General features: G+C 45.1%; 1 protein-coding gene across 18 annotated transcripts in view; it reads right to left on the bottom strand.

Annotated features, from left to right (window-relative positions):
• Positions 1-24,787, bottom strand: part of LOC144826666 (mucosa-associated lymphoid tissue lymphoma translocation protein 1-like) — a 1,784,778-nt gene that overhangs the window by 185,046 nt on the left and 1,574,945 nt on the right. The gene's annotated exons all lie outside the window — the stretch shown is intronic.

Genomic DNA, 24,787 nt, shown 5'->3' with positions numbered 1-24,787 from the left:
TTTGCTTTGTATCACAGCTATTTTGAATGGGAAAATAACTTCTATGCCCAATGCAATGGAACATCTATGCGCTTTGCCGGAGCCCCCACCTACGCGAATATATTCATGTCAAAATTTGAACAGGAAAACATTGTTCAAGAGTCAACATGGGAGAGGAGGAGCTTGGCGGGCATCCGAGATGGCCGCGTGAGCCCAGCGCTCCCCGGACCCCCGCCACTCCCGGCTTAATATCCTGCTTTAATCCTGATTTCTTGCGAGGATTCATATAGAGGACGTTGGGCTGATCCACCTGGACCCTTCAGAAACTGATTTGGACATCGGGTGCCTGAATTATGTTCGATTGAACTTTTGGGCTCCGCCCCCGAAGTGCGCCCGGGACTGGGTGAGATTCGGTGGCCGTCTTGGAGTTGAACAACAACGGCAGGGGGATTAGTCTTGTGAGTCCCCCTCTTAAGTTTCGGTTTCGTTTCTGCCTCGGACTGGGACATTGGTGAGAGGGTCGGGCCAGAGCTGCGGCCGGGACACACGTAGGTTGTCTGGCCCTTGGCTGCACTGTTCCTGGAGTGGGCTGCCTCTATCCTGGTGATACCCCTCTTGAAGTCCTTTGGTCCCGGGGCCTCCATTTCTGGTGCCCGGTCCGTCGACCCTGGTGACATTACTCGTGACGCATCTTCAAAATGGCGGGCAGAGGGGACCGAGAGACGCGCAAGACGAAGACACCTCTGCGCGGGGGTCCGGTTCAATCTAATGTTATGGATCGTTATACCCACTCTAAGGGGTCCCCCGGAGCTGCCCTGCCCGGTCCTACTGCGTCGGACCAAGTAACGGATGCGTCGACGGAGCCCTCCTTGCAGGACATCATGGGTGCCATTTCTGGCATGAGGGAATCCATAGGCCAACAGTATGAAACTTTGGCCCACAAACTTGACACTGTGGCAATTGAGGTGAATTTGATTCGAGCCGATCTCTCCAAGACGAACGAAAAGGTGAAGTCGTTGGATATCAAATCTTCCAGCCTCACGACGGACGTCTCTGATATTCAGACGGAGATTGGCAATCTCCGTAGGGTGAATGATTTCATGACCCGGCGCTTGGAGGATTTTGAGAACAGGGCACGTCGCTGTAATGTTCGCGTGGTTGGTGTGCCGGAGAATCCAGAACCCCACTCGGTTGATCTCCTGGTTGAAGACCTTATCCAGAACCACCTTTCTCCGTCTGGCCTTAGTAAATTTTTCGCAGTGGAGCGCGCACATCGTGTTCCGGGGGGCCAGGGCAAGCCAGGCGCCCCGCCGAGACCTATTGTTGCAAAGCTTTTCCACTACAGAGATCGGGACGCTATCCGGCAGGCCTCGCGGGTGAAGGGCCCGGTAGCCTTTGAAAATGCCACGGTGAACTTTTATCCGGACTTTTCCCAACAGGTCCAGAAGCAGCGTATGGGATTTCGTGGTGCCAAGAAACGTCTTAGGGACTTGGGGATGCGTTACGCAATGCTCTTTCCGACCAGGCTGCGGGTAGATTATAATGATCGAACTTTCTTCTTTGATCGGCCAGATGCTGCGAATGACTGGCTGGACTCCCTGCCTAATCGTCCTCCTGAGACTGAGTCCGAAGCCCACCCGGGCGGTGCTGAAGGTGGTGTAGAGAGCTGAACGTTTCGTCTTTGACTGCTGCCTTGTTTTGTATAACTGGTCCGGGGATGTAAGCCTATGTTCCTCTATCTCATTTGTGTTTTGATGTATAGTCTTCTTCTCGCCATTGGTTTGATCGGGGGGCGGGTGGGACGGAGCCTTTCCTCCTCCGGGGTCTTTGTGTAGAATAGGGGTTATTGGGCGACAGGCACACTGCAGGTTGGGGGGGCTTTTTAGCTTTTTGCAGGGGTGCAGGGTGGGGGGTGTTTTCTTGTTATTTGGGGGGTGGGTGGTTGGGAAGTTAGTTGTTTGTGTGTTCTGTGTTCAAGGCGACTTTATTCTGTATTTGAATTGCTTTTTGTGGTCATGCTCATTGGTGGGGGGTTTGGGCTTTGTCGGGTGGGATGGGGGGTAGCGGGTTGCGATTTGTTTCGTGGAACGTTAACGGTCTGGGTGATCGTATAAAACGAAGTGTGGTGTTGAAATGTATACGACGTTTATCCCCTGACATTGTTTTCCTGCAGGAGACTCATTTGATAGGCAATGTTTGTCACGCAATGAATAGGTGGGGCTATCGCCTCATAGCACATTCGGGGTTTACCTCGGGTTCCAGGGGTGTGGGTATCCTTATTCGGGCTTCCTTCCCCCTGGCTATTGATGATGTTATTCAGGATGACCGGGGGCGGTTTGCTGTCCTTGTGGGTCGATATGAAGGCCGTGCCCTCTCCTTATTAACTGTATATGTGCCCCCCGGCTTGCAGACTTCTACCTTTTCAGATTTGGGCCGTGTCTTGTTGGACCTTCCTGATAGTACTCTCTTTCTGGCTGGTGATTTTAATTCGGTAGTCTCTGGCCTCCATGATCGCCACCCCCCTAGGGATACCCCGGCGGCTCAGCAGTAGTTGGGTGGCTTTTTGGATACCTTCGGCCTGGTGGATTGCTGGAGGCTTTTGCATCCTACGCAGCTTCAGTACACCTTTCACTCTGGTGCCCATGGGAGTCTGTCTCGGCTGGATTATTTCCTGATGCCTGCGGCTCAGTCCCCGGCGGTGCGTGAGATTGTGCACATGCCCAGGGGTATCTCTGACCACTCTCCGCTCTGGCTTCGTTTTGAGGTTGGGGTGGAGGCAGTGGGCAGGGTGGCTCCCATTAATCCGTGGTACCTTACCTCCACCGAGACCCGCACCCTATTGCTTAAGTCCTTGGACTCGTATTTTCTGGATAACGAGGGGTCGGTTTCATCTGCTGTGTCCCTCTGGGAGGCCTTTAAGACCGTGATTCGTGGGCATGCCCTCTCCCTTATTGTTGAGGCTAAGAGAGCGAGGAATAGAGAGGTGGTTGATCTTGAGGGGGAGATTTCTGCATTGGAGGAGGGTTTGGAATCTGGTATCACGCCTGAGAAGCTCCATGCCCTGGGTCTGAAACAATTTGCTTATAAGTCCTTGGTTACGGATGCCGCCAAAGTGATGTTTCGGGAGCAACAGGGACGTTTGTATGATGTGGGTGACAAAGCGGGTAAATTGCTGGCGTGGCTGGATAAGAAGGAGAGAGCTAATCGTGTGGTACCCGTGATTCGGTCTGCATGTGGTGTGAGTGTAACGGACCCGATTGGGATAGTTGACCGGTTTGCCGAGTACTCCCGTGTGGTGTATACCCCTGTGTCTGTGAGGGATGTGGTTGACTCTCGCCTTCTGTTGCGTGATATAGCCCTGCCCGTTGTTTCTGATTTAGACCGTGTGGCGTTGGACTCCCCCTTTACGGTTGATGAGATAGCTACTGCCATCCGTTCCCTCCGTTCGGGCAAAGCATTGGGCCCGAACGGGTTGCCAATCGAATTGTATAAGTTGCGTCCCGATAGGGTGGCTCCGTATCTCCGCGCCATGTTTCTGGAGTCCCGGGAACGGGGTATTCTCCCTTATGATCAGAGACTGGCCACGATAGTTGTCATCCCCAAGGAGGGTAAACCACGTGATCTTTGTTCCTCCTATAGGCCCATATCCCTACTAAATGTTGAACCCAAGGTATTGGCGAAACTTCTGGCATCCCGTCTCTTGACGGTCATTAGTGACTTGGTCCATCCGGATCAATCTGGATTTATCCCACATCGCAACACGGCTCTGAACCTACGTCGTCTTCACGGCGCGATCGCGAGGGCGGGGCTTCTGACGGAGCCGGCCATTTTGGCATCGTTGGATGCATCCATGGCCTTCGACACGGTGGAGTGGCCTTATCTTTGGGCGGCTCTTGAGAAATTTGGTTTTGGACCTGAGTTTATTGGTTGGGTCCAGTTGCTGTACGCGGCACCTCTGGCGCAAGTAGTGGTGAATGGTAGGGTCTCGGCTCCTTTCACCCTTGGCAGGGGTACCCGTCAGAGATGCCCCTTGTCTCCGTTGCTGTTTGCTCTCGCCTTGGAACCATTGGCTGCCTGGCTTCGGTGGGAACCGTCTCTCAAGGGGATTCGCTGGTCTCCGGACTTTGAGGACCGCGTTTCGCTTTACGCGGACGATATCCTTTTATATCTCACCTCCCCGCGTAAATCTCTGTCGGTTCTGTTTGACGTTCTTGCTTCTTTTGGAGCCAACTCGGGCCTCGTTATTAACTGGACCAAGTCCTGTGTATATGTTCTTTCGGGGGTTTTGCCCCCCTTGCCGAGCAGACTTCCTATCCAGGTGGTCCAGTCGGGTTTCAAGTATTTAGGGATTTTTATTACGTTGGACCCGACGCTCCGCTTTGAGCGTAATCTCCTCCCACCGTTGCTTAGACTGCGCTTGGATGTGGCCCGCTGGCGCAAGCTTCCTTTGTCTCCTCTGGGCAGGGCGGCCCTGTTTAAAATGATGTCCTTGCCGCGATTCCTTTACGCGCTTCACAACTCCTATGACGCTATTCCTAAGACCTATTTCCAAGAGATTGAGAGTCTTCAACGGCAATTGATATGGGATGGGCGACCGCGTATCGCACTAGCAAAGCTCACCATCCCCTGGTATGACGGGGGCATGGCGCTCCCTGATATCAAGCGATATTACTGGGCTTCCCAGTTGTCTGCCATTAATCACGTGATGTTTTCCCCGGGTCGTAATCCTGCATTCGAGATGGATAGACTCCAGCTTCCGGGTGGGGACTTTGCTAGAGCGCTTTATTCCCGATCGGCCGGGCGCCATCTTGTGGGCCCATCCAAGATTGCAGTAACTGTATGGCGAGCTGCGAATGTGAGTTTGGGGTGGGAGGGTCGATTGACGTTGGCGACGCCGCTTTATGCCTCGGAACGTTTGGGCGGACTCTGGTCTACCAAGGGTTTCGACCGCTGGGATGTGATTGGGATTTGTAAGGTGGGTGACGTGTACTCGAACGGTTGTGTGAAGTCGTTCCAGGCCCTCCAGGCGGAATATGGTTTGAGTGGTAGGGAATTTTTTCGCTACCTGCAGGTCCGGCACGCCCTCTCCTCAGTCTTGGTTCCTGATGAGGCCCTGCCTGAATCTTCCCCCCTCGAGGACCGTGTCCTTGATGGGCATCTTCCCGATAGCACTATTTCTCTGATTTACAAGAAATTGATTAATAATCGGGCGGACTTACTGGTCCGACTTCGGGAGGCTTGGGTTGGCGATGGGTTGGTACTGGACGACGAGGATTGGCAGTCGGCACTCTCTTCTCCCAAGGAGGTGGCCATTCCCGCCCGTCTCCGTTTGGTTCAACTTAAGATTCTTCATCGAGTCTATGTCACTGGTCCGCGTCTGGTTACGATGGGCTTTTCTTCGGATGGGCTATGTAAGCGTGGATGTGGTTTGAGTGCGACTTTTTTACATATCCTTTGGGAGTGCCCAGTTGTAGCTGCTTACTGGACTGCTGTGCTTGAGGTGATGACTGCTGTAACGGATGTGGCCCTGCGGCCTGAGCCTCGACGATGTCTGTTGAATGTGTGGGAGCCCACTGACTACTCTGTGGCCCAGACCAGATGGGCTACCCTTGGTTACATGATTGCGAAGCGGGATGTCGCGCAACTCTGGGGCGCTTCCAGGCCCCCTGAGGTCTCGAGGTGGGAGGACAACATGGACTGGTCCATGTTTCGTGAGAAGACGGTTTATGTGGCCAGGGGCAGACCCAGGGCGTGGACGAAGGTTTGGGGCCAGTGGAATGATTATCGTGGGGGTATTTGCGCCCCTCCCCTTGTAGACACCGCTGAGATTGTCCTTTCTCCCTAGACTAGCGTTCCCGGAACCTTTCCATAAGGTTTTTTATACTTCCGGTTCTCCACGCTGCCCCCCCCCCCTCCCGACTTGATTGGGGCCTCCGGGCTCTGGATGTGTTCTCCTGATCGTGGACCGTCCCCTCCGTTCTTTGGGCTGACCTTAATTATCTGCATTCGCCTTTTAGTGTTTGTTTTTCTTTTTGTAAAATAAAAATACAAATTGTTCTGTGATATCTGTAGAGTAATGCTTTGTACTCGAGCTGTGCCTAACCACGGGTGTACATTTTTATTTCATGCCTTGTGCCTTGTTATTAGCGGCCAGCCTGTGAGGTTGTAGGCCCATTCTTGTACTTTTCTATGCTTACTCCAATAAAGGTTTTTGAAAAAAAAAAAAAAAAAAAAAGAGTCAACATGGACTGAACATCTGGTGTCATTTAAACGCTATATAGATGATATCTTCATCATTTGGAATGGAGAAGAAAGTCACCTTATTGAGAACATCCAAAAGTTGAATGGGTGTCATCAACACATTAAATTCACATATACCATGAACAGAAACTGCATAGCGTTTTTGGACGTGCTAGTACAAATCAAGGATCACACCATCAAGACCAATGTGTACACAAACCCCACAGATCGAAATAGCGGTTTACACTTTACCAGTTTTCACCAATTAGCTTTGAAAAGACAATTGCCTTTTTCGCAGTTTTTACGATTGAAACGCATCACTAGCATAGAGGAGAAAGCTCATCAAACCATTGATTCCTTTGCTAAACGCTTCATAAAAAGAGGATATCCCACAACTTTAATCAATGAATCCAAACAAAAAGTACAAATGATTGAAAGATCAACTCTTTTGAGGAAGAGCGAACGAACTGAGAAGAATTTCAATATATGTGTTCTAAAATATTCAACAGAAGCAAGTAAGATAAAAAATATCATTAGAAGGCATTGGGATCTGATTGAAAAAGAGACTGAATTAGAATGCACTAACAAAAACAAAGTCATTTTTGCTTTTCAAAGATCACGCAATTTAAAGGAATTGCTGTCAAAGACCGCACCACGCAATTTAAAGGGATGCAATTCTGTGGTAACTGCACATACTGCAACAATGTCATCAGAGGGAGAGAACTAACTCATCGTTTAAAAGGTTTCACAATTGACTTGAAACACACTAGCACCTGTGATTCTAAAAACGTGGTATATGCCATTAAGTGCCTGTGCGGCAAAATATATGTGGGCATCACTGAAAGGAAAATAAAAGTCTGCATCACGGAACACAAAAGCAGCATAAGACTGAAGAATGTTAAATCAACGGTGGCCATGCATTGGCAGGAAGCAGGACACAATGTGTCTCAATTAAGATACACTGTACTGGAAGCAGTAAGAAATGACACTTTACAGCCGTTTGGGTTGAATGACCGCATAGGATTATCGTGTTTTTTATAAGGATGGTTTTGTTTTTGATTATGTCTTCTTTGTATATTTACATCGTTGATGCTGTACACCATTCCATTTGATATATGATTTAATAATCCACTTAGTTTTTATTACTCGCTATGTATTTATCAGGTAATAGCATCAGAACCGAGGGATTTCTTTCATAATAATACCAGTTTGGGTTTTTTCACAATTTTTTTACACATATTTGTACTGCACGTGTGCACTTTTTAGTTAATAGGCTGCTTGAAATTGAGTAAGTTTAATATTTTATTCAGTGACAGCATTAAAATCTATTAGTTTCTTCATGATTACATCAGCTTTATAATCACACATAATATTTCGTTAACGTGCTAACCAATCGTCTTTAATAAATAACTTTTTGTGAATAGGTCGCTTTAAATTCAGTAAGATCCAGTAGCGCGTGATTACATCACGATATTACACACGCCACACGTGATCGCGCTAGGACGCTATTCGTACAGCGCAAGAAAATAGTGTGTTTGTTACTGCCCGCTTAGTATGGCGTGCAGCTTGTACCAGAGTGCTGTTTTTTGTGAACATCAAGTAAGTTTGTATTTAAGGAGCCTGTTATTTCAGCGAAAATATGGGATTATTTTGGAGTTGTGCTTAGTATGCCAGTTTTCTTGCAAACGTTTTACCGTTACAAAAGGGACTCCATGTTAACTTGTCAAGCAAGCCAGTGGGTAAAATATTTATTGTCATAAATGGCTAGTCATAAACTAATCGCTTCTTTCACACTTTTTCATCACTAAGTCACATTCTTTAATTAGTCACTCAGGAAACATTTTTGCATTACAATTATGCAGCTTGAACATGCAATTTGGATTAATTCATAACAATATGTACATGTATTTGATTTGTATAGAGACTGTATGTGGTAAATAACATGATATATCTTTGCTACATTTTGATATAAAATCAGGGACTAAATAGTTTTCTGTTTCTTTTATTTATATATAGACTCCTGAGGAAGGGTCAGGACAATGACCCGAAATGCATTGGTTATAATTCACGAGATTGAATGAATTTGTTGTGAATAAATGAAGAAATCATGAAAAGAACATAATTCAATAAAAGAAGTTTGGAACTTATTATAATCAAGGATATATTTTTTTGAGAAATGTTTTTGAGAAATTGATAAGGAACTCAACGGTTCCCTGTAAATAAGTGCGTACCTTCTACAGGACGGAAGGTTTCCCAACCAGATCAGTCACCATATTTTCTAGACACTCTGACTAAGTGCAACGAATGGAGCAGCACTAAATTGATTGGTTGAACATTTGATGAACGTGTAGTGTGCACAGAGCACCTGTAATATTGTATGTCCTGTGTTACCACATCTCCTAATCAAACACAAAACACATATGGTATCTTGAGGACTTCTGGCAGACCATGGATTTCGAATGCAACTTTATCCCAAACGATGCCATCTGTAACAGGGAAAACTGAAATGTTCACAAGAGGTTGATCACGTTTCATGATATGGGACGATGTATGGGGAGCCAAAATTCCATCAACATACTTTACAGCAGAGCGTTGTGGCAAATAATGTCCAGTGATGAGTAAAAAGAATACTGTCACAAACCCAATCGACATGAAGGGGAAAATAAGGATAAGCACCAACCATATGTAGATTCAGGGTGGGACCATGTAAGTCTTTTTGAACTAAGAGATGAAGATACTCATTTTTGTTGGTGATGGTGCGACAGAGGAAGACGAGGAGGAAGAATAATAAGAGAAGCTTGTACTGTCCCCAAAATAACCGCTTGCCTCAATGTTCATTAAGGGTTGTAGCGCAGCATCAGCGTGATGATGTAAAGGACTGTCTGGTACTTCAATGTGGGATTCATCCCCAGGATAAGCATACTCGATGTCTGCGTTGGAAGCGGATGAAGGCACAACAGGTAAAAAGTAAATAGTAGTCTCCATCTCACTCTCAACTACACGGTCATTAGTCAAAGAAGCTGAAGCCATCGGAATCAAAGAAATACCTTTGCATGAAACACTACGAGTCACACTATTCTGAATCGGACAGATGATGTAGTTTGACATTGTTGACTGAAATGTATCTGTTTTCTTTGCGACCAGGCAAAGGTGGTAGAATTCCTGTGCGAGTACCCTTAAATCCAAGAACTGGGACTGGGGCACAATAAGAAGGACCATATTTTTGTTCTCCAGCTTTTCTCGTACCAGATCTCCAATCTTAGGACACCAGCCGGCAACCGGAATCAGCATTGCCATGTCATTGGAAAAGGGTATATGTTCTGTTGCAGGTCCTGTAACATAGTAGAAGGGTTATCTACGTCAAATGTTGCAGCTGCCACCACAATGTCTAGACCATCAAGGTCTGCTACAAACATTTTAATGCCAAAGAGCATTTCGTATGGGGTCTGCCCACACAGATATCTTCTTGGAGATTAAGTGCAGGTTGAACTCCATACAAATGGGCCAGCCAGTTCCTGCCAGTACCTAAGACCCTAGCTGTCAAAGATTGCTTTAAGTCACGGTTCATTCGCTCCACAATTTAATTGCCCTCAGGCCTGTATGGAGACGAAAACTGCACCAGCACCCCCATAGACTTCATCGCGTCCTTGTACACCTTAGAGGTGCATGCCGGACCTTGGTCAGACTAGATGGTGCTGCAGGCATACGTCCCGACAAAGACACGCAAATCTCTAATGACATTCAGCGCTACGTAATGGCCAAACACATAGGAATCTACTGCACGAATCAACCGCAACAAAAATAGATTTATATGCAGTATCAGAAGTCAATAGACCTCAGTGATCAAGATATACACAGCCAAACGGCTGATTTGAGATATATAGTTTTGTTTGTGGTGGTCGTGAAACCCTTGACGGTTTGATTTGTTGACAAATTACACAAGAAAGCACATAATTATGGGTTTATTTATATAAACTACGCCACCAATAATGTTGCTGTAAAATACAGACAGTTGCAGACACCCCGGCATGTGCAGAAGCCATGCCTTTGTGTGCAGCTATGATCAAAGCAAGCTTGAGGTCCATGTTGGGAATCAGCCAATCCCCAACTGACGGAATTGTAGCATAAGGAAATTGTTTGGGAGATAAATGATAAGAATACTTTGAAGGGAAGCCCTGCGGGTAAGCAGTTCCAACCTTCATAGCAGCTATCACTGCCAAAATGTCATTATCTATCTTAGTCATGGATCATGTAACTGCCGCAGGGGAACACGTGGCTACTGCAGATTTGGCTGCCTGGTCAGCCAAAGAATTACCAACAGCATGTGCTTCCACATGCTGATGGCCAAGAGTATGCATAACCTGTGTTAGTGGCAGAGACATTTTTTAAGCTCTGCCACTTGAACCCAAAGCATTTTATGCTTTATTGCACTGCCTTTAGAGTCCCGATAATCAATCTGAGACCAAAAGAATAAGTGGGTATTAAAAGACTGGGCACAGTAGTAAGCATCGCACACGAGTATTCACAGTAGGGTCTGCAAACCCGAGAGCTAGAACAAGAGCATGCAGCTCCACCGATTGCGCCGTATAGTCCCCAAGTGCCTGTGTATGCACAATTAAATACTTAAATTCACCATTTACAATTGAACCAGCCACAACAACACAAGGAGCTGAATAAGCATGTTTGGACCCGATGGCCGGGTTGAGCCGAGCCGTCAGTATAAATGATGCATTTGTACTCATCCAAAGAAAGCAACGACAACGGAGGATGAACATGTTCATACTGTAAAAACTCCTGTGTCTGCAGAGCAGGATCAAAGATAAACGTGACATCAGCCGATGTCACTGGAGAAGCCCATTGTATCCAAGGAGGATGTAAAGATTTAGAGCTTGGTACAATCGCCTCAGTCACAGCAGGGACAGGCAATACCATAAGAATGCGTTTCCGCTGCGCCAGCTAGCGTTCTTTCGAAATCGCCATTTGCACCGCAGTCAACATCTTTTCAACATTCGAGAATCGCATTTCCGCTGCTGTGTACAAATGTGATTTGTACGCAATAGGCACTATGTCGCCTTAGTTGAATGTCAAGTAAGTGAAACCCAACATCCCCGGTACAATACGAATGACCAAGTTCATGGAGTTATCATGTGTCAACAAGTAGTTAGTCGCTAGAAGATCTGACTGCAAAGATTGTAGTATAGAGGTCAGAAGCCAGCAGGCAGAAGAATATGTAGGTCGCGTAGAGCGGTTTGATAAGCTGGGCATAATCGGGGATGTATGTCCTCTTTAAACTTAAAATTCCCAGCAATGACTGAAGCTTCTTCAGTTTAGACGGAGGTTGCAATTGTGCACATTTCTACAGAAAGTGGGGGGCTAACCCCTTACCTTCATTAGTGAGCTCATAGCCCAAAAAGAGCACCGCAAAATGAGCAATGTGTGATTTTGCAAAATTGAATTTGTATCCATAGTCAACTTGGACAAGATGCAGTATCAGTTGATCATTCATCAGCTACATATCATCTACGTATGAGAACGCATCTGGATCTATGCTGTGCAACAAAGACACAACACGTGCAGCAAAAGCCCAGGGGATATTCTTATACCGCATAGGCAAGCGTGTAAATCTTCGCTGATTTCCGACGGCACTAATGCTGTCAAGTCATGCCTCTCAGGAGCCAAGTTATGACTGTAGAAGGCGGACATAGGGGGAAGAAATGGTAGATCAATTAACCTACCCCCAGAATGCTGTCCATATGTGGCAGTCTTGGTGAATGCCCCTCAACTTGACCCTGGCCAAAGGGAAACACACTTGTCCCTAAAAAACAAAGTGGTGCATTGGTTAAATCGAAATTGTGGTTATCCTGTGAACCATCCAGATCAGATACTCATGACCAGAAGAGTAAACTATATCGGACCCTTAAGGAAAACCTCGCAAGGTGACTGTGTAATTATTAATTTCAGGAACCCCAACTGGGCTAGGACCTCCTGGACAGAGCAGCTGCTTTACCACAATATGATTCTAAAACATCACTTCTTCCCTTAGGCTTCTTTTATAGACATCTAAGGCCCTTACCCAATATGGGAGCAGACCTGGAGCAACGCAGAGCCAATTTGGTATTGTTACCCCAGCTGCATTAAGCATTACCTATATTTAATAGATTTCAACCACTGAGTACACTCGAGGAAAATGACTGACAAAGTATTGCCCGCCCGCCCGATGGGAAGGCCGGCCTTGATGGTATTGGGCAGCTGTGTGTGGGGCTGTTAGTAGGTGGGGTGCCAAATGTGGAGGAGAACATAAACTTGTCTGCTGCAAACATGCTAAGTTGGGAGCAAGGGGGGAATTCATTTGGAAATACAGGGCAACAAATGGAAAAAGCTATTACCTCTCCGGCATTGGACCCCCTAATTAGTGAGATTGAGGGCAGCTTATGTATAATTGCCCAACTTGTTGTTAATGCAGGAAGCCCCCCAGCTAATGGGTTTACCAAAGTCTCCTGGAATATAGCGGGATTGGCAAACAAAAGGGATATATTGGGTTGGTTGGATATCATCAATAAACACGATATAATATGCCTCCAGAAAACCTGGAGGGTTCACATCATATGATCTACCAGCATCGCATTCCTAGGTTGGCAGAGCAAAGGGAGGGCTGCTAATACTTATGTCAAATAAATTGCCCCTGGAAGTTAAAAGGGTTATGATCGTAGGGTGTTACTCGCAGATATTATGGTTGTACCATAAAGACAGTCGGAATCTCCTGTTGATAAACTGCTACAATAATTTATTTGATTCTACCTGTCATAAAGTAGTTATTGTTTTAGAGACGGAAATATGTAATCTGGGCAAAGAAGTAAATACCAACTTCGACATTATATGGGTCGGAGATTTTAATACGCCAATTTGTACTTTGTCTATGGCCAAGGTATGTGGGTTCAGGAATGATGTAGGTGATGACTGTGTACATTTCCCACATAATACATATGGGGATACATTAAATACTGTTTTGGCCAAATACGATTTGGATATAATGCAATGTGCCCGGGATGGGCTTGGGAGGATGATTCCAACTTTCACTGGAAGAAATGCAACCAGCATAATCGATCATGTATTGTTATCCGCAAATATTGTACAACTCTGTTCTACCCAGCCGATTGAAGAACTGTTACTAGTGACCATAATTGTATTATTATGACAATAGCTGTGTGGGGCAACAGACCTACTGTACAATAAACATTTGTAGGTAATATGGTGTAGACCGTACAGTACCAGAATTAGATGGAAAGGTATAAACCCAAAGTATTAAAAAATATTGTTCTAGAATGCAGTAACGAGATATTTGAGTGTCTAGATATTGGAGCCGAATCAGCATTGATATTAACCAACTTCTGTAAAATAAGTGCTTCCATTGACAAGATATTAACTACTTCATCGAGGAGGAAATACATTCAGAACAGGGGATGGTTCAATCATGCCTGCACCCTTTCACTGAACCAGCTGGAACAAGCACTTTCAAGCAGCCCTAGGGATATAGTGCTAGTTTTAAAACTGAGATTAGAATATAAACTAACCCAAAAACAGGGGAAGAGAGAACTCCAACAGTAGGCTTGGGCTAAACTAGCTTTGGCTGCAGATACATCTAATAATCAGTTGTTCTGGGAAACGGTTAACTCGACATTTCTTAAAAATGATTTTGTTCCAGAATTGTTGTGCCATGTTAGCAGTGAGGCGTGGGTGGCATATTTTTCCAGTATCTTTAACTCATGTAATAATAATACTAATACTGAGGACTTTATAAACCCAAGTCTATGGCCCATTATCCCCTTAAACATTACCCTTGCCGAGGTCGAGCAAGGAATCAGAAGCAGCAAGGGAGGGAAAGCACCAGGCCCGGACGGTCTTCCCATAGATGTTTATAAAACCGTGCCTGCCCTCTGGGTCCCGAGACTTACCAGAGTTTTTAATGCCGCAGTGACGGAGGAAGCCCCCCCTACTTGGGGTGAATCGGTTATTATACCCATCTATAAGAAGTGGAATAAATCGGAAGCCAAGAATTACCTGCCAATTTCTTTATTGGATTCATCATAAAAAGTGATGAGTAGGGTTTTATTAGTTAGATTGGAGGAGTGGGTTGAGGACAATGGGATACTGACACAGGCTCAATATGGTTTTAGGAAGGGGCTAGGCATCTTAGAACAGTGCATCAATTTAGAACTTTTAATTGGTGGGCCATAGTAGGGAGGTCAAGATTGAGGGCCTCAGCAGCCCGACGGAGGACCACCATATAGGAGGCACCCTCCTCCATAGTAGGCAGGGGAGAGGTGACCCCGGGTCAGAAGAGACATTGAGGTCGCCTGCATTCTCCAAGTCGTCCACCCAATCGAGTTCGGAGTCACATTGCCGAGCAAGCTGGTCCTCAGACCCTTCCCAGTCGTCGTCCGCCTCTGGCATAGAGGGGGCCGGACGCAGCGGCAGAGCCGGAGCCGGAGATGGGACGAACGGCGAGGGCCGGCTCCCAATGCGAATTCCAGGCCGGAACAAAAAGGTCTGGGTACCGGGGCAAGGGTGGGATAAACGGCACCCAGTGCGGCGCTGGGGGTTAAGCCGAGGGTGGCGCCAAGGCTGGAGCCGAGGGTGGCGCCGGGGCCGGCAACGCCGCAACTCATGGCGCCGGGGCCGGAGCCAGCGGCACAGGATCCTGTGGCGCCGGGGCTGGAGCCGATGACGGAGCTGCCGGGCCAACAGGATCTGGATATGGGTCCGTGGGGGCCCGAAGGCGAGGCCTGTAAAGGCGGTCCAAAGCAGCAAGGAATCCTTGCATTTTTTCGGGAGTTGCAGATGGACCCGGGTATGGCGGGTAGGCCGCGGAACGGGGTCGAGGCCCCTGTCCTCCTCGTCCGCCTCCGAGGAGCGACGGCGGATAGTCGGAGAGCGAACACGCTTCTTCGACTTCTTTTTATGGCGACGCTTACTGGAATCCGATGGTGAAGACTTGGAGTCCGAGGAGCGACGTCTCCGGACCCGCAAGCGGTCCCTGGAACGGCCACCAGACCGGGAGCAGCGACGCGATGAATGATGTACCTCCAGCAACTTCCAACGCTGCGCCCGCAAGGCCTTGGGGGCCATGGCGTGGCAGTCACGGCAGTGCCGGTAGTCGTGGTCGGCCTCCAGGCAATAGAGGCAAACATTGTGGGGGTCCGTTACCGACATGTTTCGGCGACAGGTCCCACAGGACTTAAAGCGAGGGCATCCCTACGTGCACCAAGAGAAAAATGGGGAGACAAAAGACTCAAAATAGTGGTCAAATAGATACCAAGGTACGTGCTCCATCCGGATCTGCGCTTATTGGCGCGGAAAAAGAAATAACTGACGTCAGCGCACATGGGTGGCGCCTAAGTACACTCCGTGACGTCATCTCTGTGCTGACGACGCCAGTGACGGATGCGGTGGTGCAGGACGCCACCTACTGACACGCAAGGGTACATCTAAGCAAAACTTTCCGGATCCAGTCTGACGCCTGGGGATGTTCTAAGGTAAGGAATCTATCACTAACGTGTCTCTTTCAGATAGACTCACTGTAATAGTTCAATATGTTTATTTTAACCATAGTGCTCTATAATGCAGTATATGAGCCACTAGCAGTAGCAAAACTCATAAACCTTAAACAGTTAGCATTGTTGCAATTCCATAGATTATAAAGGGGGATGTCATCGTATACAGGCAGTGGATTAAGGACTATAAGGCCTAACCACCCTCCCCTTGGCTAGAAGAAGTTTTATTATATAAAAGAAGATCTCTGGGCTTTGTCAGCAGACCCATACCTTAGTGCCTAGATGGTATTTCTACATCATAGGTACAGCATAGCTCTTCTGCCTGGAAAGGTCCCTCTCCAAGTGTGTTTTAGAACAACATACATCCCCATAATATCAACGCATGAGTTTCCAGCAGTTAAAGCTGTGTTAGCATGTTTTGTCTAGGTGCTAGGGACTGACTAGGAAAGAATAACAAGGGGCATAGTTTATCGACCTTGCACATTATGTTCAGACTAAACTCTAGGAACAGGCAGAGAATGCAGAAAGCAGATGGTTCTCATGTGTAAGGCACAAACAGAGTCTTGCAAATTTAAGGCATATAGTAATGTGTGCAAAAGCAGCATCATGGCAGCAGAGCACATGCTAACTAAGCAATGTCGACAATGACCCTAACGGCCATATGACAGACTCAGGGACATGATCCACATTGAAACGCATTGTAGTTAATGCCAGGTTTTGAGTAGGCGTGGGCAGAATTTCAATTATGCCAAAGTAATTTTGGTAATTCCGCCTTACACATTGACGTGAAATTACTGAGAACGCAATTATGCCAGCTCATGTAATTAAGAGTAATTTGGGGAGAAAAAATAAATCCAACATTGAGAGCATATTCTGCTTGTACGAGGGACTGGCTGAGCGCACTATTAGTTTTTTGTTGCATTTAACGCTATTACTTGGCGCAAAATGTATCCACATGTCCATTTTGGATGTGAGGGGACATTTAGCACTAAGAAAATAGCGCTAAAAGCAGATTACTCATGACAGATCATTATGCGTAATCTCGCTCAATTTTTGGGTTATTCCTCGTGATAACACTACACAGAATAGTGCAAGTTACTCCCCCCCCCCTAGTTTTGAGAGGAGCACATATAAAGCGTGATACCACATTTTAGTCACATAAATCATTTGTTGGTGGGTTTATACTCACTTTAAGGAATTCTATTTGAGTTCTCAGATGGTTTTACCATGTGAAAAATGCACTCTCATGGTTTTCTACTCTGTGGTTATCGAAGCACGTCCAGAAGCTAAAATGAAAGCATATTTTCTATATGTTACAACCAGGGCTGGACTGGTAAGTCCGGGCATCGGGCAATCCCCTGGTAGGCTGGATGGGGTGGGGGCCTGTTTTGGGACAGGCGGCCGGTTCTGATTTCCGTGCTGGCAGCTGCCCCCTCCCGCCCTCTTCCTACTATTCCCTCTCTTTCTGTCTTGCTCGTCACTTACTGAAAACTGTGACTTGAAGAAACGGTTCACAACCTCTCTTTCCGTCTTTCATTTAGTTGCTACTTGCTTCCTTGTGAAATGGATCCAAAAAAGAAAAACACTTGCGGGAAATGCCCTTTTTCTGACATTTTTCTATTCCAAATTGCAGCCTCAGGATGGAGAGAAATAAAAGGTTTCAAATATGAAAAATAAATACATAACTAAATAAAGCATAACAGAGTGGTTGCAAAGTGGCCATATTGGTTTTATTCACATCCAAACACATTAGCCTCACTTTACAGACTTTGCAGTGAAGCACTACTTTTGTTTTCTCGTCTTTCTTTGAACGGCATTGTTGTCCCCATGTGGAGAAGTGCACCATTCCTGGATGTAGTGCAATACCTGGTTGATGGGTGGATTGGAAAACAAAGTGTAAACCAGACTGCTTACGTTTTGTAAGGATATAAGCAATGGACATTGAAACGGTTCCCTTCAGGGCCCTGTAGTCATGTCCTTAACTTTTCAGTTAAAACCACTCGCTGATTTCTGAATAGTGAGTGAGAGATCATTAAGGTAACCATGTTGTTTCTGCTTACATTTCCCATGCTTTACTTAATCTTTCATTCCATATGAGTGTGTGCTTTTACTTTTTTTTTTAGGCAGCATATTACTCTTATCAAGAGCATCATTTGAATTGAGCCACATCCAAGTGTTTATAGCGCGGCACAATTAGCTTGTAGCTGAAGGCAGTGCGAGTTTCTCTCTGCGGGGCAGTATGTTGTTCAGTGAGGGAGAGCTGTCGAATTTGGAACTGGGGAACCGGGTTCAGGCTTCATGACCAGTCTACCAGACCACTCTACTAATGGAGCATATTCCCATGCTAGACCTTAGCCTCACTAGACCTTAGAAGGCCTAATATCTTAGCACAAGCAGATGTACCCTAGTGGTGTCAATTGTGGGTTAACCTTGAAGGCCTGTCCACCACAATCCATTCTGAAGTTCATCTCCTGTCTTGCGGGCAGGCCTACGAAGCAGCACACCCTAGAGCAACAGTGATCCAGTCAATGTGACTTTGTCACTGAGGTCACATGAACCTTGAGCAGGTTAGGGCGGTACGAACGGTGTGACCACACTGGGTACCTATTTCGGGTGGGTGCGTAGTGTTTGCAAGTATAACATGGTTTAAAAAAACTTGCTGCCTCCTTCCCTGCCTCCAGCAATTTTCAGCAACAATAAAAATGTCATGATAACTGCGGTGATTAATGTTCTTTCTAGAGAGAGATCGGAGTTTTGTCTAGTTGAGGGGTTTACTCATGGAAAGGTAGCACAGAGGGTTTGCCTGCTGCAAAGTGCATGCAGATCACAAAGTGCACATAATGTTAACTAGATTAGTAGATTACTGCTTTTGTCAGAGAGATCCTTTTGTTGCTTGCAGTTTAAAATCCTAACATAGAACAGTGAGCTATTAAACTATACTGCCTACTAGTGTGGTTGTCATGTTGCTTCTACACCTTGTAGTCCTTTGTCTTATGTAACATTTCCTAAACAGTGATTTACACACATATAAATGATTGTCTCCGTGTTGTGTGTGTGTGTTGTAAAGTTCTCTGACACCGTACACTGGTATGAGTGGCGATGTAAATCAAATTAAATACATCTGAGAGAGTGTGGTTATGGACACTTGAGGGGGTACTGTTAACAGGTGGTAGTGAGGGAGTACGAGGCGTAGGTGATCATTGGGGGCACCAACAAACATTGTTGCACAGGGCGCCACCAGCACAAAGCTGGCCCTGCCATCGAGGCCAGTCCGCCTCACCCATTGGTACCTCCATTGGCCTTGTTTCAGCAGTAGTGTCTGCAACTCACCAAGGATCGGCAATGCAGGATTTGCACGCATACCAATCTAAGTTTGCAAACTTCACAGTCTCTCTGCTTCATGCACAAGCACTTTTAACATGTGCTACCTGCTCTGGAGAAACTGGAATTATGCAGCAATGGGGGACAAAATGACGCCGTTGTAGTGTAGTTCCTATATTCCCAATAGGCTCTGCGCATTGGAATAATATATTCAGCAGTGTAGACGTAGGACTGAGGTCGACTAGTTCTCTACTGACTATATTAGACTTAAGGTTTGCCAGCTAGCTCAGAGGTCACTAGAAACTTTCTCGAATAAACGAGGAGGAGTTTAACCTCCCTGGATAGACAAGAAGGGATTAGCTTCTGACAACCATAAAACATGACAACTTTGCTCCCTCAGAATAAGAGTGTATCTCTAGAGTCGTGTGAAAACAATAGACAGCTATTTCACTCAGTCAAGTGTGCATACTTAGTTTCACCAGAGTGTAGAGAAAAGAGAGACGGGCGTTTCAACAAAAGGTGTTATTTATTGAGCAGTCTTCTTTCTCATACAAGGGAAATGAATTGCCACAATTGCAATACTCAGTATAAAGTAAAGTGCGTACAGTAAAAGGAGTATTATGAAATAATACTGTAAAAGCATTGAGATTGTTTCTTAGCCATAGGATACTTTAAAATAGATCAAATATATACATATAAATATACATTGACTAACGTACTCAACTGGTGCTTCTAAATACGCCTACCCCCGTGTACCTGACCTAATACGTGGGAAGGAGTAAGTAAGTAGCAGTTTAAGTTAAGTTGTTTTTGCCAAGGAATCTGAATAAAGAATTCTCTTGAAGGGTTTAGTCAGCTCCGTACCTGGGTATTAGAAAGTAGGAGGTCTGGTATCTCTCTCTCAGGACTCGATATCCCAGTAACCCGCGAGGGTATCTGGAAACACCGGAGCTGGATTTCTCGGCAGGAGAAAAGACAGCGTCTCTCTCAGTGCGTCAAAGGGGAGGGGCGGCGTCCGTGGGCTCTCGCATCAGCTGGGCTCTCGGGCAAGTAGATAGCCGCTCTGCTCCAAACCACAGTGTGTTTGCTTAAGGCAACGTTGGTATATTTATACCTGAAAGGTGCCGGGTTTTGACGTAAGGTTGGACATAAGACGTCAATAAAGATGTCACTAAGAACTGGCCGTTCTTAGAGTGCTCACAGGAGTTCTAGGACGAAATCAAAACAAAAGAAATGGGGAATTCCCAGGTTGCTGGAGGTTTGGTTTGTTTACAGAACTCGTTGTACTTTCTAGGAGCCTGGGGAAGTAGCCTTGCTTAATTTGGACAGCATGGGCTATGACTAAATATGGATATGATTCTTATGCCTTTATAAGGATATTATTTATTATAACCACACAAGGGCATTAATCTGGAATATCGAATTAGGGTCCTAGATAGAACTACAACACCCACTCCACGATCTAATGTCCCTCATTACTTAAAACTAAGCAATAGTAAAAATATAAACATATAAAGATGCATGTGTTTTCCAACCCACCCCAAAATACATAAATTTGCATATTGAAATGGTATATGGTAATACACGAAAATGAGTATTGGTACTGTACGCTTTTCAAGCAGTGTTATCATTCAGAAAAAAGGATTGCATATAATTATCAGCTGAATGATTTGCGAAAATTACACATGAAATGGCTCTTTATACAGAAGAGAAGGTCGAGACCATTCCATCACATATTAATACAAAATGCTGTACATGTGCTAGAGGCTGAGGTAATATATTGTCTCTAGAGCTCCTAAAAATAGAAGCTCTGTTCTCTAAGAATAGTTCTACTTTAAGCAGAGTACATGTGCCTAAAAAAAGTAAATATTTTTGGAAGTGAGAAAAAATAATTTCGCTTTTAGGGGAAAAAACAGTTCCAAAGGTTTTCAGTAGCTTTTGTTTATCAAAGCTGAAGGCCGAATTCAGAGTTCAGGGAACGCTGTGTGCTCCTTGCTTAAAAAGTTATTCTTTCTGTTCAGGGGAGAACATCATTTCAGACAGACTCTCAAAAATTGGTCTACGGCTTCAGGTGAAAGTTCGACCAAGTTTGAAAATGCCGCAATAGTACAGTCGTGAGAATGATTGCTATCATCGATGTCAGGATCAGCAATGCTCACAGAAGGTCGTACCTGGGTGATGCTGCTCTCACCTCGTACTTCACTACCCCCTAATCGTAGTGGTGAAGTCTCAACGAATGCCGTCATCAGAATGGGTAGCCGCTGGGGACAACACGATGCATGAGCCGTTACAGGACTTAGCAAAGTATCTGTATCCAATGGTACTGCTGATGGTAGTGTAAGACAGACGTCCAACACGCATTCTTCTCCGCATAGCATACATCGAAGCACAGGTAAGATGCAATTCTGCCAGATGGGTCTAAATGAAAGAAACCAGGTCATATTCAGATCTCTTAGCCGGGCTAATCCAAGGACTTTAGTTATGTGGTCCCGATAGCGTATAGCTAGGATCGTTTCTTCCATCGTTGCCGGAGTCTTGTCTGCGACTTGGCTTGCCATATCGGAGCAGAAGGATCAAAAACAAAATTCCTGCTACGAGTCCCAAAAGAAGTTGTAGGCCGCCAAAGACAGAATGGACAAAATTAGGAAAAATGCCAAGGACTGTTTGGAAGGGTGTTAACAGTCCCGAAAAAATTGTCCTAAATACATGTGGGATACCACTGGTATCTGACATATTTAGGATTTGGCTTAGCATTTCTACGAAATGCACGGGGCAATTTGTTGATAAAAGGGTATTTATCTCTGCCCTTGTCCTTGCGACTTGCAGATCATAAGTTTCTTTTGATGACGTTAAGGGCAATTCGAATAGAAGAGATATTCAAAGATGGCCAAATTGTTGCCTCCGCATCTGGAGTGCTGTTTGGATACAATACTTGCATACAGCAAGTGACCATGGAACTCACGCTGACGAGATAGGCTTTTCCTGGCACCATGCCACAACAGCTGTGGTCATTTATTAGAATATAACTCCCGTTAGAAAGTTGTCTAAAGAATGGCTCTATCTGTGTTGCAGGTGTGCCTTGCTGGTGACATGAAAGGTTATTTGAAGACCCTTCGCAGGCTCCATGCAGGTTAATGCCTTCACAAAGAAGTGTACCGCTCAGTGATCTTTTACATTTGTTACCACTAAGAAATACATTCTTTTTCTTTTCACTGTAGCATGTGTGTGTATAAGGTAATTTCCATGTTGACTTGATGTACCCTTTACCCAACCTTTCATACTGGCCCGCTGGTATATACTCTTGGCAGTATTTAAATTGGAAAGTTGTTATCGGAATTGTGATTATTCCGTGTGTTATCCATTCAATGACAGGTCTTTCTGACATTGTCAATGGTAATCTCTCAAGTTTTTCAATGCTCAGAATCGTATAGTCTGCTCCTTTTTGTGCCAAACTGATTTGTTTATCAGTAAGGTTAAAGATAGAGAATAAAGACGTTGTGTTGATTAAACGCCATGGTACGTAGCCTGAACGCAGATTTTGCAACGTCCAGCCAAGCTGTACAATAGAACGTAATTGGGACTGACCGTGTTGTAACATTAGTAAGTCCTGCTCTATTATATCAATGCGATACAAAAGGGGTCCCAGGATGCTTGTTTCCGGTCCAGGGAAGACACGGCTTGGCAGTTCGGGCTGGACTGTTCCCATAAGGCACAGGGTCAGACTGATTTGCATATAGCCATGTCTGAACTGGGGTGGCTGAGTGAACTAAAGAATGGTGATGGATTAAACCCAGATCAGTTGACTGGGGGTGAGTGTTTGATTTGTTAAAAACGCTCCGTCCATCATCCCCTTTTGTATCGCTATTATATCAATAGCAGATGATACAATACTGTCCAGTGAATATATTCTGGAGGACAGAGTCATTAACCCATTGTCCACAACAGAAAGTGATTTTTCCAAATGAATACGATCAATTTCTCATATTTTTTCTGCTGTTTCAATTTGCAATACTTTCCAAGCTTCGTTGTACGCAGCGTATATACCGGCCGCTATGAAACGTTTTTGACGCTGTTTGCGTGGTCCCAGAATGAAATCCCGCAAGTCAGCACTGTCTTTAAGTAAAGTCAAGTGTTGCTTAATTTCAGCCAGTGTGGATTTCTGTAGCCATTCGAGGCAGAGTTTCCCTACACTGTATGTTGTGACTATCCCTGAATGTTGTCTCTGGGAGTATCTTGGGTCTGGCCTGGTCATTTTTAACCCCTGTATTTTGTTCAGGAATCTATCTTGACAGTTATTTGTGTCTGTGGGCCAGATCAACCATTTTTTCCAATCAGGATGTGTTCTGTTTTGGTTAAAAATATGGGATACGTCTATCTCAACATCTGTAGTGCTATTACTGTCAGGTGTTGGCTTTGGAATAGACGGTTTATTTAAATCTTTTATCTTGGCTAGGCCAAGACAAGTAGTCTGTTGAATGGTATCATTCAAGAATATTATTTGTTCTGGGATCATGCAGGCTCTAAATAATGCTTCTAAACCTTGGACCTGCCAATCTTTGGTACCCCAGATGGTTTTAGTTTCAATGTTGTTTTTCCGGAATTCAAAACCAAATGTAATAATTTTTTAATAAAATGTTTCCGAATAGATCAATTTAGTATTTGTCAGCATTGTTTTTACCCCTGTCTTATTTAACAGTTTGAAATAAAACGTTTCTGCATCACTTGTGTTAAACCCTGAGAAGTATGGAAATTTCTCATAAAATGTTTTCGAACTGCTTTTCGGTGGAGTTGCACAATGTTCCCATTGATTATAATTAAAAAAAATTCTAGGCTGAGCAGATTTATGCAAATAGTGATGTGCAAAGTGATTATAACAATACATTTCTTCATAATTTGATGAACCCTTTAAGTAATCATGTTCTGTAAATTTTGCTGACATTACTAAATCTGACATCATATCATTAATACTTTCAAAGTCCCAATCATCAGAGAATGTACTCTGTTTTACAAAGTCACTTATTGAAACCTTGAACTGATGTGGATATTTCAAGAGCTCAACCGGGCCATAGATTTCATAATCCGTTTTGTCCCATGCTACCCCACCAGGTATTAGATTGGCTGTGACATTCACTGATGATAGTTCTCTTTTCTCGATGTGAGATGACTTGTGAGGCTTTAGGACCAAGTTGATGTTTTGACTTGCTGTGTCCATTGTACTGTATTTTCCTTCAATGAATTTTCCCAAACAAAGAACCATGATGAGCCAAAGCAGGAGGAAAAGTACACCTAACACAATCCACAATTCAATCCATGGAGAAATCAGATAGGTTTCTTTGAGTTGATGTAGAAGTTCAGTTACTTTGTCTTTAAAAGTTTTTATTGCTGAAGTTTCGTCCGGTTCGCTTGGATCTTCAGAAAAGTTATCGAAATTGATGAAGTAGCCAGATGCAGTTCTGTCAATTGTTGGAATTGCTTCCAAATTTTCATTTGCTTTTGGATTTTTCTTTGTTTCACTAGCATAGTCTGAGGCTACATCGTTGTAGACTGGTGTTTCTTGACGAACTGTTGCAATTTGGGTTTCAAGAGGCACCAGTTCCATGGCATTGTTGCATAGTCCTTTTTTATTCACTGCAGGTTTATCGAATGTGATTAGTCTCTCAGTTTGAACCTCTTGTATTGTAGCAAATTTTGGTACT

The sequence above is a fragment of the Lissotriton helveticus genome, chromosome 3_2 (genome assembly GCF_964261635.1).
Source record: "Lissotriton helveticus chromosome 3_2, aLisHel1.1, whole genome shotgun sequence".
Taxonomy (NCBI): Eukaryota; Metazoa; Chordata; class Amphibia; order Caudata; family Salamandridae; genus Lissotriton; species Lissotriton helveticus.
The sequence above is the reverse complement of the archived record's forward strand: the minus strand, read 5'-3'. Positions and strand labels throughout refer to the sequence as shown.